The following is a 21,329-nucleotide window of genomic DNA, read 5'->3' as shown; positions in this document are numbered from 1 at the left end:
CCCGCAATGGACACTATGAATACGTGGTTATGCCTTTTGGTGTGACCAATGCTCCGACTCTATTTATGGACTACATGAACAAGATTTTCAGGTCATTCTTGGATAAGTTTATCATAGTCTTCATAGATGACATACTCATCTACTCCAGGACTCAGAAGGAACATGCAGAACACCTGAGGTTAATGCTTAGTATTTTGAGGGAGAAATAGTTGTATGCTAAATTGTCCAAGTGTGAGTTCTGGATGGAAGAAGTGCAGTTCTTGGGACATGTGATGTATGCACAGGGCATAGCAGTGGATCCGGCGAAGGTGGAGGCAATGGTTAAGTGGGAAAGTCCTAAGTTAGCAACAAAGATAAGAAGCTTAATGGGTTTAGCTGACTACTATAGGAGATTCATAGAAGGATTCTCCAAGATAGTGGCGCCTTTGACACAACTTACCAGGAAGGACCAACCTTTTGCTTGGACAGATAAGTGTGAGGAAAGTTTTTAAGAGCTTAAGCAAAGGTTGATGAGTGCACTAGTGCTAATGATCCCTGATGTTGGTAAACCCTTTGAGGTTTACTGTGATACCTCTCATCTAGGGTTTGGCTGTGTGTTGATGCAAGAGAAGAAGGAAGTGGCATATGCTTCAAGGCAACTTAAGGTGCATGAGAGAAACTACCCCACTCATGACTTGGAGTTGACAGCTATAGTGTTTTCCTTGAAGATCTAGAGGCACTACCTCTATGGTGTCCAGTTTTGTGTATTTAGTAACCACAAGAGCCTCAAGTATTTGTTTGATCAGAAGGAGCTGAACATGAGACAAAGGAGGTGGATGGAATTCCTGAAGGACCATGATTTTGAACTGTTGTACCATTTAGGGAAAATGAATGTGGTGGCGGATGCATTGAGTAGGAAGACTGTACATATAACACACTTATGATAAAAGAGATAGAGCTATTAGAGAAATTCAGAGATATGAAGCTGCAGGTGGAATTAGGATCAAAGTTCATTAGATGTAGTACTCTGACTACATCTAGTGACTTTCTAAACTTGGTTAAGGAGAAGAAGTTGGTGGACGCTAGTTTGATAAGGGTGAGGGAATTGCTGGGAACAGATGAAGCGAAGGATTTTGCCTTGGGTGGCGATGATATACTGAGATTCCAAGGTAGGGTGTGTGTACCTGATTATGCTGAGGTGAAGAGGTTAATCCTTGAGGAAGGACATAAGAGTCGTCTTAGTTTGCATCCTAACATGACTAAGATGTACCAAGATCTCAAGGAGACCTTCTGGTGGCAAGGTATGAAGAAGGATGTGGCATAATTTGTGTTTGCCTGTTTGACACATCAGAAGGCAAAGGTAGAGCATTAGAGACCCGGTGGAATTCTACAGCCCTTGGACATACTGGTGTGGAAATGGGATAGTATAGCTATGGACTTTGTGACCCATTTGCCACGAACCTTTAGAGGTCATGATACGATTTGGGTTATAGTGGACCGATTGACCAAGAGTGCTCATTTCTTGGCAATGAATCTGAGGATGTTTGTGGCTAAGTTGGCCCAGATGTACATTAAAGAGATTGTGAGACTACATGGAGTACCATCGAGCATAGTTTAAGATAGATATTTGCGGTTCACTTCCCGGTTCTGGGAGACTTTGCAGAGTGCTTTGGGTAGCAAACTAACCATAAGTTCAGCATATCATCCCTAGACCGATGGTCAGTTTGAGAGGACGATCCAGTCACTTGAGGACTTATTGAGGGCATGCTATAAGATCCCACAAAATTTAAATAATTAAATAAGTAATTATTTAATAAATGCGGGTAGGGGAAGCCTTTATGGCATTAAATGCTAACCTTCATGACATGGAAAAGTACTAGCTCAAATGGTTGAGAGTACTTGGTTGTGTTGAGAGGACTTGGGTTCAAGTCTTATGTATGACAATTGTTAGTTATTTAATTTTATTATTTTCTGATGATGTGTTTGGAGCGTGATGAGTAAGTAGATAGTTTTATATGCATAAATATTGGTTAAATTGGTTGTGCACTTGAGTTGCAATTGTGTGATGATGGGTTCAAACCTTAGCTTGAACAATATAATTTTCTTTTTGATTAAACTTACTTTAGCATGGATGTGAAGAGGCACAAAAACCCTAGGGGGAAGCTAAGAAGGGGCTGGAAAAACAACTCCTTGAATGCCAATTAAACCTATCTTAAAAGGAAATTTTCGTTTTTGCCTTCATCAAGACTTTTTAAGGCATAATTAAGAGAGAATTAGGTTGAGAGAGAGCTTTAGAGACTGGGAAATTGTGAGCATTGAGAGAGTAAGAATTCAGGACGTGGGGCTGTCTTTGGAGGTTAATTGTAGTGGAATTGGAGCTAGTTTTAAGGGGCTCACGGTGCCAACATCAAGAAAAGAGTTAGCTTTTGTCTTGGGCAAGTAATATCTAGGTTAGGGGAGTTCCACTTGTCTTTTAATATTAATTATATGATTGTGCTTTAAAATAGATGACTGTATGATGTTGTGCTGTCATGTTTGTCTTTAATCCTCGCTTTTCTGGAAATTCCCAGAAACCGTCTGGCGGCGTCGAATGAACCGCCAGGCGACGCATGTCGCAGAACCCATTTTTGGGTATTTTGCTATGGACCGCCTGGCGGCACTAAGCGTTCCGCTAGGCGACGCAAACTGGTTTCGCTAGTTATTTCCATTTTGCTTGCGTTTTGAGAATCTGTGTGCCTGAATTTTGGGTTTCTATTGTACGCGTAGGAATTGGCATGATGAATTGTTATTTGCGATTGTGTATTAGTGAAAGAATTATGAATGTTGAATGTGTTTGGGGAGTTAGGGTTCATGTTGGGGTGGTGTTGGATAAACATTGATTCTTCAGTTTATGAATTTGACTGTGTTATGGAAATAATGCCAATATGATCAAAGTATGAACTCTATACGATGGGTGCAATTGAAATTATATAAGTATGATGTTGTATGTTGTGTTTAGGATTAATTGGGGTCACGACGAGTGTAGGGAAATCTGGGCAGGACCCAAAATTGTTGTGCACCGCTTGGTAGTACCGGGATTATCGTCAGGCGACATCGCAAATGCAGGAGACACATTGATTTATCTCACGTGGGGTTCTTGGATGTAGTTAATTGAACCTATGGTATGTAAAAATTGTGTAAGTGATTATGAAGTGTGAGAATAAAACTTGACAGGTGATATAATGAACTATAGTTGTTGAAAGATATGAAATGAGTTGGGTACGAGTATGTGATAATGGGGAGATATGCATTAAACTAAATAAGGATTGTATGTAGAAACATGATAAGGACTATATTTATATGGGAATCAGTAATTTGGACACTATATGATGTAAGTGGATGATTATGGATTGGTCAAATAGTAAAATAACGAACATGAAATAGAATGTGCAATTTGGTTGTTGTAAATATGCTTGAATGATTGAGATTGATACTTGGAGGTGGGCTAGATTGCATGCTTCACTGTTTGAGTTATTTAAGGTGTATGAGCTACATTGGAAATTATTGTTTGCCTGATTTATTGTGTGGCTGGTAATCTAGTTATAGAACTATATTTGGAGTGCCATAAGTGTGCTATAATTTGGTGTGTTGGGTGATTGAGGTCCATTGGGACCTGTTCTAATTGCCAAAAAACAGTAGCATTTGCACTACTGGTGTGGCACCTGGCGACGAGTGTAACATCCCGATAGGATATTACGGTTTTAAATAATAAAATAAAAATAAGAAAATAAAATCACATTTATTATAAGTCCATTTCCCAAAACGCAGGAAGTTAAAAAAAAACTTTAATATAACATAATTCATATGTTTGCAATTACATTATTACAAAATCCACCAAAGTTCATCATAATAAATTTTACATCAAAAGTCTAAATATGAAAATCCTTTCAAAAGCCCAGGTAGCCCCTACACTCCGTCTCTAAGCATCTCCTGGCTCACCTGTCAAATCATCTACTCCCGGATAACAAGTTATCTGATCATCGCCACACACACAGATAGGGTGAGCTATGCACAATATATAAATATATACATGAAATAAATATGCCACCCATCCCAAAATAACATGGCTAAGTATTTCATTATTTTCAAATTACCCATCCATGATCTCATAGTCCTTCATGAGTCATGTACATGAACTAAGTCTTGGGACTTTACTATGCTCCCACGAAACTAACCCATTCATGGTCCAACCTTATGAGCGTATCCTGCTCATAGTCCTACCCTACAGACTCCTCGTCAGTAGTAAATCATCCAAGCCTTCTTAGCTTGGACCTTGGCACGCACGCAATCACCATACAATGGACTCCTCGTCCAATAACAACCGATGGGAACCTAACAGTTCCTTGCCCATCGTGCGTCCGACGCATGTAATCACCATACTAAGGACTCCTCGCACTTAGCAGCTGACGGGAAATACACAGTTCCATGCCTATCATGCGTCCAACCATCAAGCACATCCCAGACCTCTATTGGACATAGTCCTTCAAGTCCAAACACCACAAACACAAGCATATAATTCCTATATTTTAAAATCTCACAATCAAACAGTCTTATGTCGCACCAAACCACTAAACTCGCAGTACACTCGCTTAAGCTAGAACTCTTCGCTCAGGCTAGTCCATCAGCCTCGCTTAAGCTACCTCACCTCGCCTGGGCTAGTGTGAAATAATGGTTTCTCTATGTTATCTCGCTTAGGCGAGCTCTTCTCGCCTGGGCGAGCCATACCTTCGCTCAAAATAACACACATACCTCGCCTGGACAAGGATTCGACGTAAAAAATGCATTAATTCACTTCGTGAACTAGCTTAGGCGAGCCACTCTCGCCTAAGCGAGAGAGTCCATCGCTCAGAATTCAAAACTTCTCGCCTACTTGAGAAGTCGCGCTAAAAAATTGGTACAGGTTTCATCGTGACTCGCTTAGGCGAGACATTCTTGCCTAAGCGAACCATGATCGCCTAAGCGAATTGCTCGAGTCTAAACTCTGAATCAACTCTTGCAACTCTCACCTAGGCGAGAAGGAGTCGCTTGGGCGAAACTTGCAGAGTTTCGCCACTGTTCAATCACAAAAGACCCAAAACCATACCCAAAACGCAATTCAATCATTACCAAGCACTCTATTTCATCACGCCATCACAGTAACATGTTTTCAACAGGTTTGCATCACCAAAACTAAAGGTTTGGCCAAAGACAAAAACAACAATACCAAAACCCTCATTCTAGACACCCAAACATACAAGATTTCACAACAACATCAACTCGCCTCAAATTCTCAATCGCAGTGCCTATAATATGAACTTCATATCATACAGAATCAAATTGAGCATGAAACCAACACCGAATTACAACCAAAATTTGTATGCAATTAAAGACAGCTCCCCTAACCTGTAATTCTGGAATGAGATTGAGAAAAAGGAGAAAGTTCCTGGTTCACCAATACTTCGCTTTAGCCCTTTGCACACCCAATTCAGCCTCTCAGTCACCAATTTTCGCTCTCCTCTCAAGCCAAAACAAAACAATTGTAGAAACCCTTCTTTCCACCTAAAATTTGCCTTTTATATGTGTCTTAAGGTTGGGTTAAAGAGCTGCAACGAAATTGGGCTTTATGGTATGTTTAATTCTCATTGAAGGATCTTTATAGGATGGTTTCCAACCCCTCTTGGCTGCTCCCTCTGCTAGGTTTACTTTTTGCCTCTTCACATTCAAATCAGAACTAGTATTTAGCAAAAAGGAAGTCAAATTTAGGTTCACCAAGGTTTGAACCCATACCATTACAATGTTCAATTCAATACACAACCACCCAAACATATCATGTTTCGTGATACACTCCCACCAGTATAGAATTACATTACTAATTCCATGCTCATCCATATTATTGAAAATTAATAATAAAATAACAACACATAATTGGCATACATAGGACTCGAACACAAGTCCTTTCACACAATCAAAGTACTCTCAACCATTTGAGCTAGTACTTTTCCACGTCACAACAAACAATATTTAATGCCATAAAGGTGTTGACATGAGAAGCCAAGGTGGTTTGCTTCTTGAAGATTTGATGAAGATTGAATGAAGCTCTTTTGAACTATCTTGAAGCCATAACTATTGGAATGAAGCCTACATTGATGGAGGAAAGAAGAATTGATGATATCCATGGTGATCAAGGTTGGAACGTGCGCTCTCCATGTAGTTACATCATTAAGAAAGTGTATTTGTAGCTTGTAATTCATGTTGTAGACCTTAAAGGATTAATTAGATGTAGTTTGGTCTTTATTGTGTTTTTAATCTGTTGAATGGTTTTTCAACAAGTTAAAATGTCTCTTTTAGTCTGTTGAATGGTTTTTCAACAGGTTAAAAGGTTGGCTGTAGTAGTGTAACATCCCTAAGGAATATTACTTAAAAATAAATAATAAAAGAAATAATTATATTAATAATCATCTCGATAAAAATCCCAACGCGGGAAAAATTTAAATTCATTAAAATAGTGTGCCAAAACTCATAACTAAATCCATAAAATGTTACAAGTTCCCGAAATTTGTATTTAAAGCATAAAATACACATGAGTAAAATCCTAGCTCTAATCCCACTACTAGCCCTCACTCCGTCGCCTGGACATCCTCAGCATCACCTGTACCAACGTCTGCTCCCGTGTAACGAATCACACGATCATCGCCATACACAAACACACAAACAAGAAAGGGTGAGTTGAGAAAAATAAAATAAGAGATATACAATATGCAAAATACAGCATAAATCCATCTTATTCATTCTACATAATTCTTGGCCAAGACCTTAACCCCAAGACTTATCAGTCTTCAAATCATTCAATTAGTTAGCCTTGGACTCGGGAATATGATGCTCACACGAACCTGCCCGCTCGTGGTCCTACCTCTACGAACCTCCCCGCTCGTAGTCCTGCTCTACGAACTTCCCCGCTCGTAGTCCTGCTCTACGGACCTGCCCACCCGTAGTCCAACACATGTGATCCACCAGCCCCGTACCTCCCCGCACGTGGCATCTTTCACCGTGAGCACGGAACATACGAATCTACCTCGCTCGTATCCCCACGTGAGAGTAACTGGATATGAACCTCCCCGCTCATATCATCACATGTCAATCACCATCCATGAACCTACCCGCTCATGGCACAACATCTCCCGATCCAAGCAAAATATCATTATCAGTTAAAAACGACACACACAGCTCATAACCTGCCACGCAAGTGCCTGGCGCGTCAACTAGTGCCACCTGGCGAAACAGGTTCAAGCCCGCCTGGCGGTTTACGTCCCACCGCCAGGCACTATGGCCTCCAACAGAAGCTCGCTGCCTCGCGTCCGCCTAGCGGGTCTCACCTCACCGCCAGGCGCCAGCCTATGCAGACCCCCTTAATGGGTCTTCCACCGCCTGGCGCACCCAATCCAACCGCTAGGCGCCGTGACAGTACAGTACCACTCACTGATTTCACCTCTCTTTCAGCGTAACCCACACTCTCCTAATCTCTCCAAGGTAACAAAACAACTTTGGTTAATCCCACTCTCATTCTGAATTCCTAACCAGCCTCATGACTGATCGTGATACCTATAACTCCCATTCCCAATTTCCCTATCTCTCCTACGATTCACCAATTCCCTCCAACACTATATCATAAATTCTCTAAATTCCTAATGAAACCATACGGTACCTTTCCTCATACCACATTCCCTGCTCAGATGGCATTATCACAGTACCACACTCTCTACTCAGTTAATTTTATAATTCATTGTACGCAAATCATGGTATTACCTCGAATCTTAATCCCACTATCTCGTATTCCAGCGATACGCCCCCAACAAGTGTGTTCATTCAAACCTGTGACTTGTCATTAAACTCTTATTCTTATTATTACAAACTAACCTTCTTACAATCTTACCACCTCATGCTCATACCTTCATGATTAATCCAATTTCCCTAGTTATATGCTACAAATTATCTCATACAGTTTTATCAATATTTGTCTAAAAACATGACTCGTCCAAGTCCTATTCCTTTCCATCATTTTCTCCTTCTTTTAAACACACAAAGCCAGACCTGCACTCATCGCCGCCTAGTGGCAGGCAGCACGCCGCCAGGCGGTACACCAATATTCTGCAGCAACGCAAACTCCCATTTCCTATGACGTACCCAATCCATTTTCCAGTTTCCATTCCTATCAATTCCAGTCATCAGGACACAACAGACCTACATTACGTGCTAGTTATCTATTCTTAATTTGATTCATAAAGGTGCCTCTATAATTACACTCATGTGTAACCCCAATCGATTCATACACAATCGTCTCTCAACCTTGCCATACTCCAAATTGGTATTCAATTTCGGTCCAGCAAAGTACTCAATCGAACCCACTCACATCAATCACAGAAACCACATACACACTTGTACGAATAGCATCAAAAACATCAAAAGGAACGCGAACGCTGTCGCACCGCCTGGCAGGAATTCATCGCCGCCAGGCGGTTCAAGCCAAAACAAGAACAGACGCCCACCTCTGATGAGCCGCCTGGCGGTAGAGATCAAACCGCCAGGCGGTTTCTGGGAAAAACCCAGAAACCCAATCGAACAGTGCAGAAAAACAGGTGAAAGGCATGCAGTTTCAATCACCAAAGCACAATACAGTGTATATGTATCTAAAACATCGAAAACAACTCCCCTTACCTGGATTCCTTGCTAAATTCGGATTGATATGCTTATCCCTCACCAAAACTTTCCTAGGCTTTGCCTTCCACTCCAACCTTTGCGATTTCAGCCTCACCAATTCACTCTATCAGCCCCAATCCTCTGGAAAACTCTTGCTTGTGATTAACACGAACCCACAATGCTCTTTTCTCCTCTTATGACCTTCTCTCTCACTATCACTCTCACTTAATTACTCTTTTAGTGTCTTACACGAATTTTAAATGAAGAATTACACTAAGGCTAGCCAATGTTTAATTAACTCTCTGTTTTCCAGCCCTTAGGTTACCTCTCCATTGGCTGTTAGGTTTCTAACCCTTTCACATTCATGCAAAAGGAAAATTTGGCAAAAATAAATTATTTAGTTCTCAACAAGGTTTGAACCCACACTCATGCACATACCAAACCAAGGCCAAACCATTCAACCAATCCAGATTTCATGATAACTCCTACAATTCTAGGAATTTATCATCACACCACGCATTTCAATATATAATTACACAAAAACACATAATTTAAATAACATCCAAGTGACACACATAGGACTCGACCCCAAGTCCTTACACACAATAAAGTACTCTCAACCACTTGAGCTAGTACTTTTCCACGTCATAGTTCCTCAAATTAATTGCTTTAAATGTTCTTATTACCCGTCCTAATTACATAATTAATTAAATAACTATTTAATTTTCCCGGGTCTTACAAGTAGTCTTAATCTGCAACAAATTCAATTAGTTGATCTAGTTTTTAATCGATTGATTTCACTTAAGTCAAGTGAAATCAACCGATTGATTTGAAAATCAACCTATTGAATTTTGTAACAATTTGACTATAAAAGCTGTGATTTTTGAAAGAGAGGTATGTTGATCATTTTAGAGCATGATTTGGTTCTGGAAACTTGTGGAAACTCTCTCCTTCGTGATCATAGGTGTTGTAGATGTTGAAGATTGATCTTGGATCAATTCTTGGAGCTTTTGGCTTGGTTTGAAGCTTGGAGAAAGTGGTTTGTGGTAGGCAAGGCTGTGCTACCACTAAGGTTTGATCTTTCTCAAGCTTTCTGTGTGTGCCTGGTGGTTTTCCAGGTCTGCAAGAGGGTTCTTGCTGTGTTGGTGTGATTCTTGTGTGATTCAAGAGTCTTTTGTGGTGTTTTTGCATATTTTGGAAGTGTAAGGGTGGATACTTTGTAAAACTTTTAAAATAGTGCAATGTCAAGCTAAGATTGCCTTGACAAACTGGAAGTAGCTCAGGTTTAAGTGAACCAGTATAAAAATTCGTGATGTCCTCTCTTCTGTAACCTTTCTCTCTTGCATTTTCATTTTAAAGTTTCAAGAACTTGTGCTTTAATCATCTTTTTCATGTTCTTGCATGTTTTCATGGCATCTGCAGCATTGAGCATGTTTGTATGATCATTTGGAACTGGTCTTGATCATTCTAGAGCATTGTTTCTGGTTTAAAATTCAAATTCTCATTTCTGCATTTTTCCCAGTATTTCAGTCGACTGTTTTTCAGTTTCAATCGATTGATTATACCAGAACATAATCTGTTTAGTAAAATCAATCTATTAACTCTATTTTTGATCGATTGAAAGTGTATAGTTCAGTACTGTTTGCATTCTAACTTTGTGATCTATTTGATTTAATCAAAGGTGATTTTTAGCTTGCAAAGATAGCCTAAATTTTTAACTAGCCAATTCAACCCCCCTTCTTGGCTTTTCAACCATTTCAAAACTAACAAAAGGCTTTTTCTACCCGCATTTATTAATTAATTAATTATTTAATTAATTAATTTTCATGGGTCTTACAACGAGGGCGAACCGCTAGGCGATATCAACCTAAAACAATGGTAGTGGTCCTTATATGATCGAGGCGCCTAGTAGTAGTGTTGGTTTTGCTAGGCGGAAGAGGTGCAGTAGAAGCTCTGGAGGGTGTGTGGTGCCTGGCGGCAGACTTGGGGTCTGCCAGGCGGTGACGGTGCAGCAGAACTCCAGGATGGCGCTTGGCGCCTGGCGGTGTGAGATGCCTGCCAGGCGATCTGGAACCAGGTTCCGCCTAGCGATGCGAGAGGCGTGCCAGGCGGATTTGGTGCAGAGTTAGTGCACGAGGAAGAGTTTCTACACTGCTTTGGGTGATGGTTATGATGCGATGCTTTGGTTGGGGGCCTAGTTACGAGTGCATCTTGTATTGGGGTAACACGTGGCACTCTTGGTTATAGCCTGATGGTTTAGGAAGTCCAGTGGAGTGTGCGAGTTGTGGCTCGTACGACGAGGTTTCAGATGATTGCCCTTTTCAGTGCACATGATAGAGTTTTGGTAGTCTGGGAACAACTACAAACTTATGTTTGTTTTGGGGAGCTCCACTTGGTGTCACGGTGAGATGTTGTGGTAAAGTTATTCCCACGTGTGGACTATCAAGTGGTGGCCCGTAGGTGGAGGGGCGAGTAGACACTCGTGCAGCAAAGATTGACATTGATCTCACCTAAAGAGTATAAAAATGATAGACGTCGAATGCAAATATTGGAAGTGAGGAACTATGGAAAAAAGGAAAAACATTAACCTGGATTATAATATTGAAATCATGTACTTATTATGATATTTGCTTGGTTTTATTTAAATGAGCTCACCCTATCTGTGTGTGTTTGGCGATGATCATGTAACTTGTTACATGGGAGCAGATGTTGATGCAGGTGAGCAGGTTGATGCATAGAGACGGAGTAGGGATCACTTGGGGATTTTCACTGATTTTATTTTGGCAGACTATGGATCCATTGTATTAGTTTTATAAAAAATTATACTTGTAATATTGTAATGCTGCAAATTTTATTTTCTGGTTGGCACGTTGAAATTAAAGATTTAAATTTTCCCGCGTTTTGGGAAATCGTACTTAATAAATGAGGTTGTTTTGTTAAATTTATTTTCTTTTATTTTTAAAAAGTAATTTCCGGCTAGGACGTTACACATGCGTGCTGGATCACCTAGTGCTTGGGATGAAGTTTTGCCTCTAATAGAGTTCACCTACAACAATAGTTTTCATGCGAGCACCAACATGGTGCCATATGAAGCTCTTTATGGCAGCAAGTGTGGGACCCCTCTGTGTTGGTATCAATACGGGGAAGCAATGCTTGTTGGGCTAGAGCTATTGGAACATACTACAGAGAAGGTGAGAATGGTTAGAGTTAGGATGGATGCCTCTCAGAGTAGACAGAAGACTTATGCAGACCGCAAGAGGAGACCATTGGAATTCACGGATGAAGATCACGTGTTCGTGAGGGTGACCCGATCCACCGGTGTGAGAAGGGCTCTCCACTCAAGAAAGCTATCTCCTAAGTTTCTTGGACCATACCAAATCTCGAGGAGGATTGGGCACGTGGCTTATGAGATTGCTTTGCCTCCTTAGTTGGCAAATCTCCATCCAGTATTTCACGTCTCATAGTTCAGGAAGTATGTATTTGATCCGTCTCATGTGTTGGAAGTCGAGGATGTACAGATAAAGGAGGATCTCACGATGGAAGTACCACCCATATCTTTAGAGGGTAGCCGAGTGGAGAAACGGTGGGGAAAACCAGTCAGTCTAGTCAAAGTTATCTAGGATTGGAGGATAGGTGACTCTACTTGGGAGTTAGAGAAGGATATGAGGAAGTGACATCCGCATCTATTTTCCTGGTAAGTTTTCATTTTCAAGGTAAAAAATTTTTGTTGTTAGACAGAATGTAAGGCCCATTTAATTTCTGCCCTAATAGTTAAGGTGTTGCTCCAATCTGTTGGGCTTAAGGTTGGCCCATGGGGTACACAAAACCCCTAAACCAGCCCTAACCATCTCATTCTACACATTTTCAAAAAATTGTTCCTCTCCTCGCTCTCACAACGGAAACGTAGTGCTCTGCTAGGGTTTGGTCTCATCATTGGTCAAGCTAGCTCAAACCCATTTCTCTTCCACGTAAGTTATTTCTCATTCGGTACTTTCCTCTTTTCTAGCTCTGTTGTCTTGTTTCCAACAAGGGTTCACATGGGTAACTCCATTTTAAATCTATTCCACTATTTCCAACTCGTGAATCTGTTCTAGGAGCTGAGTGCCTTTTCTGCTTGTGCCAAACCCCTCACAGTAGCTTTCGAAAAGTAAGGGAAGCTAGGGTTTTCATGTTTTTGGTATATTGTTGGTTGTTTTACTTCTGTTTCATGATTTGTAAGTTTGTATGATGCTTGGGTTCAAATGAAAATGAACTGGATATTGTTTTGGATTGGTGTGCTCCCATGTCTGCGTGAACAGGGGACGAAAACTGATATTTTTGCCCAAGGGAGCTCGCCCCGCCTAGGCGAGAATAGCAGAAGCTCGCCCAGATTTCTGCTCGAGCACTCGCTCAGGCGAAAGGCTGCATTTTTTAGCAGCGAACTATCTCGCTTAGGCGAGAAGGCCTCACCTAAGCGAGAGCTCGTGAAATCTTCCATGACTTCTATTCACGGTCTCGCCTAAGCGAGAGCCTACAGCTTGAGCGAGCCCACTCCTCTCGCCTAAGCGAGGGCTCCCAACTTGAGCGAGACCTAGCGTTGGTTCTTGTTGTTTGCTTACATAATTGTTGTTGGTTGCTTGATTGGTTGGTTTGCTCTATTTTAAACATGGAGCGTGTGAATATGCATGTATTATGAAATACTTGAATGGTTGGTCATATATATTGGTATGAGCTTGGTATGCATGAGAACTTTAAGACTGTTTATTGAAACATGGATAAGGCATGGGTAGGACGTAATTCCATGACTCTCCTAGTGAGAGTTCATGGTGGTGCCTCTTCAAATGGATGTAATTCCATGAATCTCTTGGTGAGAGTTCATGATATTGCCTTATGTAATGGGCTTAATTCCATGAATGACTCGGTGAGAGTTCATGGTGGTGCCTCATGTAAGGATGTAATTCCATGAAGGGTTCGTGGTGGTGCCTCATGACCAAGACGTAATTCCACGAAGGATTTGTGGTGGTGCCTCACGGCCAGTACGTAATTCCACAAAGGGTTCGTGGTGCGTCACGACCAAGAGGTAATTCCACGAAGGTTTCGTGGTGGTGCCTCATTATGTGTATCCGGATAGTCGAGTCCTAAAGTCTTAACTTTGTTTGCTTTCACATGTTTGGATGTCTGATATGTATTCTTAACTTTGAATTGCATGTTGAGTTGTATGATCAAATAATCTTTTTACTCTAGCTTACCCTTCTGTTTGCTGGTGTGTTAGTGTGATGCAGATTGATGATCATGGATGGGTATTGGGCTCACTATGGAGCCCACGTTTGAAGAAGCTTTATTTATTTTTGTAATCCCCCTATTTATGGGCAAGTCTTTTGAGCCACAATTGAACTCTTATTTTTGTTCAAGGCAATGTAGTGCTATTGTTTCCAGTATTGGTATTGATTGAATAACTGTAAACTTTCATACCCTAAACTCCATACTCTTTAGATATTTTTAAGTATGCGATGTTTAATTTAATTAGATTTATCTATTTAATGGGACGTTACAACATTTTGCATTTTTTAATATAATATTGTTCTTTACATCTTCTATTTCTCCCTTTCATGTAAACTTACATCATTAAGATGACGGAGTTCGATCTTGTGAACCAATTGCTCAAAAGTTCTCCTTGGCAAAGACTTTGTAAATAAATCTTCTAGATTTTCACATGAACAAATCTTTTGGATCTCTACATCACCATTTCTTTGAAGATCATGAGTGAAAAATAATTTTGGAAGAACATGTTTTGTTTTGTCTCCTTTAATATATCCTTCTTTCAATTGAACAATGATGCACTATTGTCTTCATATGTGGTTGTTGATTTCATTTTTCCTGAGGATAAACCACAAGTTTGTCGCACATGTTGAATTATAGACCTTAACCAAATACATTCACGACTTGCCTCATGTAATATTAAAATTTCTGCATGATTTAACAATGTTTCTATTATTGTTTGTTTCACAGACTGCCATGAAATAGTTGTGCCACCACATGTGAACAAATACCCTGTTTGTGATCAACCATTATCAAGATCTAATAAATAATCTGCATTTGCATAATCCATTAGATATGATTTTGAATCATTTAGATAAAATAAGCCGATATTCATAGTACCCTCACGATAATGAAGTATTTGTTTTACTCCATTCCAATGTCTTCTTGTAGGTGAAGAACTATATCTTGTTAACAAATTTACAACAGATGCTATATCAGGTCAAGTATAATTAGCAAGATACATTAATGCTCATATAACATTAAGCTATAGTACTTCAAGACCAAGAAGTTCTTCATCTTTTTCTTGAGGTCTAAAAGGGTCTTTATAAACATTTAACAATCTCACTATCATTGGAGTGCATAATGAATGTGATTTATCCATATAGAACCTTTTAAGCACTTTCATTATATAAGCTACTTGATGTACAAAAAAACCTTTGTTTAAATACTCAATTCGTAATCCCAAACAAAAATTTGTCCTTCCAAGATCCTTCTTCTCAAATTCTTTCTTTAAATAATCAATTGCCTTTATGAGCTCATTAAAAGTTCCAACGATGTTTGTCATTTACTTAAACAACAATAATGGAAATTTCATTTTCGGATCTTTTTATATAAATACAAGGACAAATATAGTCATTTTTATACCTTCCTTTAATAATTACTCTCTAAGACGGTTATACCACATACATCCTGATTGTTTTAATCCAAAAAGGGACTTGTTCAATTTTATTAAATAGCCCTCTTTAGAATTTTCTTTGTTGGGCAAATTAAATTCTTCAGGGAGTTTCATATAAATAGACTGTAACAACATCCATTAAGTGTAAATTCAAACCTTTTTGTGCAACTAAGCTAATTAAATATCTAAATGTTGTTGTAGCCAATACTAGAGAATATGTCTCTTCAAAATCAATACTAGGTCTTTGTGAAAAACCTTGAGAAACTAACCATGTCTTATATCTAACAATTTCACCATTCTCATTTTGTTTTTGTACAAAATTCCATCTGTACCCAACAAGTTTTACACCCTCAGGTGTGCAAATTACATGTCCAAAAACCTTTCATTTATCAATGTAAAAAACATTAATCAATGTATTATATGCAAAAGCCTTGTCAATGTTGACTTTATTTCAGTTCCATATTATCTTATTCATGACATCGTTTATTGAGATTTCATCATATTCAACAATTTCAGGTACCTAAGGTTCTTCTGCAATCAAATCATTAATTATGTCAAAGGAATCTTTTGGGACTTTTATCCCTTCGATCAGGTCATCTTGCCTTTTTGCTCCTTTTCTCATCCGAGAGTTTTTATCTTTGGAACCAACAAGTCTACCATAGTTCGGGCGTGTTTGAGATTCATTGCTATATTAGATTGTCCAACATGAATATCAATTCTGATTAGAGCATTATCAGTGGATATATGAGACTTAGTTACCCTTTTTGTGTTAGCAAAAGCATTTGGTAATTGATTGGCCAATTTTCATAAGTGAATTATCCTTTGAACTTCTAGTTCACATTCTTTTGTACGAGGATCAAGATGAGATAATGATAACTCATTGCAACCAATATCCTTTTCCAATTTCTTTCTTTCTCCCCGTAATGTTGGAAAAACTTATTCATCAAAATGTTTGTCACCAAATCGGGCAGTAAATAAGTGTCCTATTGATGGTTCAAGATATTTTATTATCGACAGAGAATCATATCCAACATATATTCCCAAACGTCTTTGAGGACCCATCATAGTCCTTTTTGGTGGGGAAATTGGGACATATACAACACACCAAAATATTCTTAAATGATAAATATTAGGCTGATGACCAAAAATCAATTGTAGAGGAGATTATTTGTGATAACCATTTAGCCTGTTGCGAATCAATATTGCAACATGCAAAATTGTGTATCCCCAAGTAATCATGGGAAGATTGGCTAACATAAGTAATGGTCTTGCAATCAATTTTAGATGTTTTATCAATGATTCTACAAGTCCATTTTGAGTATGAACATGTGCTACTAGATGTTCAACTTCAATTTCAATTGACATACAACACTCATTGAAAGTATAAGCTGTAAATTCACCAACATTTTCAAGATGAATTTTCTTAATTTGATAATCTGGGAAGTGAGCTCTTAACTTTATCAATTGTGTTAATAACTTAGCAAATGTCTGATTGCGAGTTGATAATAAACAAAAATGTGACCATCTAGTGGATGCATCAATTAAAACCATGAAATATATAAATGATCCACATGATGGGTGTATTGGACCACAAATATATCCATGTATTCATTTTAAAAATGAGATTGACTCATTTCTATTTTTTCTGGTGATGGTCTTATTATCAACTTTCCTTTGTGAACGTGCAGTACATGAGAACTCATTGGTTTGAAGAATTTTTTTGACTCCTAAGTGGGTATCCACATGGGTTTTTCAACCTTTTTTCTGCATCATAATAGATCCAAGATGACCCAATTGATCTTGCCAAACAAGGAATTCATTTTGATTCGTAAACTTTTGGTTTACCATAACATGCATTTTAATTGTACTAATATATGTGTAGTACAAATCATCCAATTGATCATGCCAAACAAGACATTCATTTTGATTCATAAACTTCTGGTTTGCCATTGCATGCATCTCAATCGTACTAATATATGCGTAAACCATAAGAGAAGGTTGATAATTTTCCTAATACACATTTTTTTTATTCAACTCAATTCTAGTGATATAAAGATATTTCATATATTCTCCACTGTTTGTCTCAATATGATACCTATTTAGACAAATCTCCTTGAAACTTAATAAGTTTCTTTCTATTAAACTTCTTGGTAGAAGTATAGTAGCTCTTATGGAGCCTTCAAATATATTTGTGATATTAGAAATGATGCTAACATTGACTTATCGCATTATGAAACAAGAGAAAAATTTATTACTCTTGAGAATTGTATGAGTTATTGCACTATCAATAAGACACATATCCTAGTGCTAGTGCAAACATTCATTCTTCATATAAACATAAATATTAATGTTAGATATTATTATGTAAGAGGAGAAGAAGAATAAAATATTTATAGGATTTTCCATAATCAGAATAACCATCTTCATAAACAAAATGTGTTTCTATGTTCTTCTCCTTATTTTTTAAGATGCTTCGGTATACGACAAGTAACACTCAAATGGCCTTTACCACCATAATGATAACTTTTATTCTCATCTTATTTGCCATTATTTTCACATTTTTCTTTTTCTTTTTTCACATTATTGTTCCACTTCTGGTGATAAAATGTATCTTTCTTTATAACCATGTCCATAATCACTATCATGACCATGATAATATAAATTAAATGTTGTTGCATTCACTTTTAGGAATAGAGCAAAACCAATTGGGCAAGTTTCATGATTTTCTAACAAAAACTCATTGTTTTGTTCAACCACAAAAATGTATAAAATAAATTCAAAATATTTGTGAAATCCCTTCTCATGATATTGTTGTTGTAGGAGAAAATTAGTTACTCAGATGCTTGATTCATTTCTTTAATGACATCACCAAGACCCATTGCATCTAAATATATTTCAGCATTCAATATCCAATATAAGTAATGCTTCCACTAGCACTCAGTTGATTAGAGCATTTGTGCTGATAACATGTTATAAAATAAAGCTAATAATAGGAAAAAAGAAAAGAAAAGGAAGAATAAAGAATGAGAGAATGACGAGCAACTTTTCCATGTGTCTTATTACTGATAAGAATAGACTTATTTATAGATAAAAGATGTAACCCATAAAGGATACAAATCAAATAATTAATACAAATATTTACATAAATCAATCATATCAATCATATGAGTAATTGTATCAAATCAATGGACGATCATTGATTCATAACATAAAGTTAATATTAAATTTATTATCCCTTGAAAGATTATTTATCATTCTCTTGGTTAACACACTAACAGTAGAAATGTATACTTATAACAAGTTATAAGAGACTTTCATTTATAAAATTTTAATGATATTAAATTAGAGTTATAAATTTGATCCATTTCACATGCTTCACCCTGATCCACATGACTTGGAGCCAAAAAAAAATTCCTCATAGAACCAAAAGGCCCACCAATGAAAAAAGCCCATAAAAGCCTTATGAGCCAGAGTCAACCCATAGGCTATTTTTAAACATGAAAAAAATATTAATTTCTTAAATACATTATTTAGCCTATAAGGAATGATAGAGGACTATCCCAAGATTCTGTACAAGAAGAACTTGAAGATGAACCTTTGGGTTTTCTTTTAAAAATTAGTTATGTTCTATGCTTTTGGGCTTTAGGCTTTCTTTTATAAATTAGTTTATGTTTTTATGTTTTTGGGCTTGGGCCTTCTTATAGGATTCTCAGGTTTTCTTATAATTATGTGCCTATATATAGAGGTATCAAAAACTAATGTAGATACTTTTAGTCATATATTGAATTCAATTTCATTAAAAAGAGGATTATCTTTGTTCTTGGCTTAGGCCTCTGGTACTTATCAAAGATTAACATCTTTGTGGTGAATCTTCACTTGACTTATCAATCTGCTATATTGTGGTGTCCTCCATATTTGTCCTATATAGCGTTCTTCTCTGATTTATTTGTGTCGTGCCTCTTGAGGATTCAAATTCAGATACAATCGTATTCTTTCCTGGATAGGGTCGTATTATTGATATTTACTTGCAATCAATATTTCTCTTAGAGTCTTCGTGTTGTCTCCTTTAATTTTCTTTGGTAGTCCTATTATTTTATAATTTTAATTTTCTTGTTTTATGTTTTTAAAATTGTTTGAAGTTTTGTATTTTCTTTGTCCTCTTGAGTCAAGATTTAGATCTCGCAAAATTTTTCACATTGTTTGTTCACTATTTGCTTAAGCTACTGGAGTTCTTTGCCAAACGCTAAAGGGAATTTGAGTGATAAAAGGCAAAAGAGTACATTAAAAAAAAACCTATAAGTGTGATACACGAGTGAGAATTTAAGTGAAACACTTAGAAGAGTGGTGAGGTCATAAATATATTTTATTATACTAACATTTTCTTGCAAGAACTAGCAATATTGAGTAATGCAACATGTTTCCACATAGGCATCCTTCTGGAACTGGTTTAACATATGGTTTAAATTATCCTACTCCTAACCAAGATCATTTTGTTAGAGGACTTGAACGTACCAAGACAGTGACACGTAGAGATACACCTAGTGTTTATGAGACCTTGGTAGAGGATGTCAATGCCTTGGAATCCAGAATTATAAAGCTAAATGGCAATATTGCTAGTATTAAAAGGAAGCACAATCTTGATAGAAAATAATTGCCAAAGACAAATGCACTAAGATGTTCCAAATGTGAAGGCTCTGGGCATGAAATTCATCAATGTCCTAATGGGGATGTAAGTCCCTTGACTAATGACGACCTCAAGAACTATATTTCATACTTGAGAGAGGAGGAAGAAAGGACAATGCAAAAATTAGATGTATTGAAAAGAAGGCAAGAGCGGAAGCTAAAAAGAGCCCATGAGAAGAAAAAAGAGAAAAAAAAAGAGATAGAAAAGAGAGAAAGAGACAAGAAAGACAAGAGAGAAAAAGAAGAGAAAGAAAAAAGCGAGAGAAGAGAAAGAAGAAGGAGAGAGAAAAGAGAAAGAGGAGCGAGAAAAAGAAAAGAAAGAAGAGAGTAGAAAAAGAGAGGAGGAAGAAAAGAGAAAAAAAGAGAAAGAAATAAGAGAGCATTATGAATTGTCAATGAAAAAAGGTATTAACTTTCCTCTTATTATTTTATTGCCTATGGACGAATTATTCATCAAAGAGCAATGGCATCAACAATTGAAAGAAGAAAGGATACATAGGGAAGACTTGTTCAGCAATGGGATCAACAATGGGAAGATAAAATGATGATAAAAAAAGACACAAGCTTAGAAATATATTCTCGTGAATTAGCTTGTTTACCCATTCCTAACAAACCTATGGGTGATCAAAGTCATACCTATAATTTGGTTGTTTGTTTGCACAGTATTCCTTTTCTTTTCTTTGAGCATTGTATCTTTAATTTAAAAGTGTTTGATGATTTGTGTAGGTGGGTATTTGACCCTAGAGGTAGACCTCCAAAATCTTTGATAATAAGAGATTGGCCTCTTCTAAGATCCAAATCCCATTTTAGTAGAATTTCTAATTTTTTTTATTTTAGATCAATGTCTCTAATTTATGTTCGTGTTTGTGCGTATAACCTTCTAAAATTCGGGTCAAATTCTCTCCAAACAGGGGACTATGATAAAGAATCTTCAAGTCAGACAAATTTGAGGCCAAATTCTTTTTAAGAAGGAGGGTATGATAGAAAACTATCTCCTAAACTTCAAGGATAAATTCTCTTCAAGAAGGAGGGAATGATAGAGGACTATCCCAAAATTCCATACAAGAAGAACTTGAAGATGAACCTTTGGGTTTTATTTTAGAAATTAGTTATGTTCTATATTTTTGGGCTTTGGGATTTCTTTTACAAATTAGTTTATGTTTTTATGTTTTTAGGCTTGGGCCTTCTTGTAGGGTTGTCGGGTTTTCTTAAAATTATGTGCCTATATATAGAGGTATCTAAAACTAATGTAGATACTTTT

This window comes from Vigna unguiculata, chromosome 10 (genome assembly GCF_004118075.2).
Source record: "Vigna unguiculata cultivar IT97K-499-35 chromosome 10, ASM411807v1, whole genome shotgun sequence".
Classification (NCBI taxonomy): Eukaryota; Viridiplantae; Streptophyta; class Magnoliopsida; order Fabales; family Fabaceae; genus Vigna; species Vigna unguiculata.
This window is presented reverse-complemented; position numbering follows the sequence as displayed.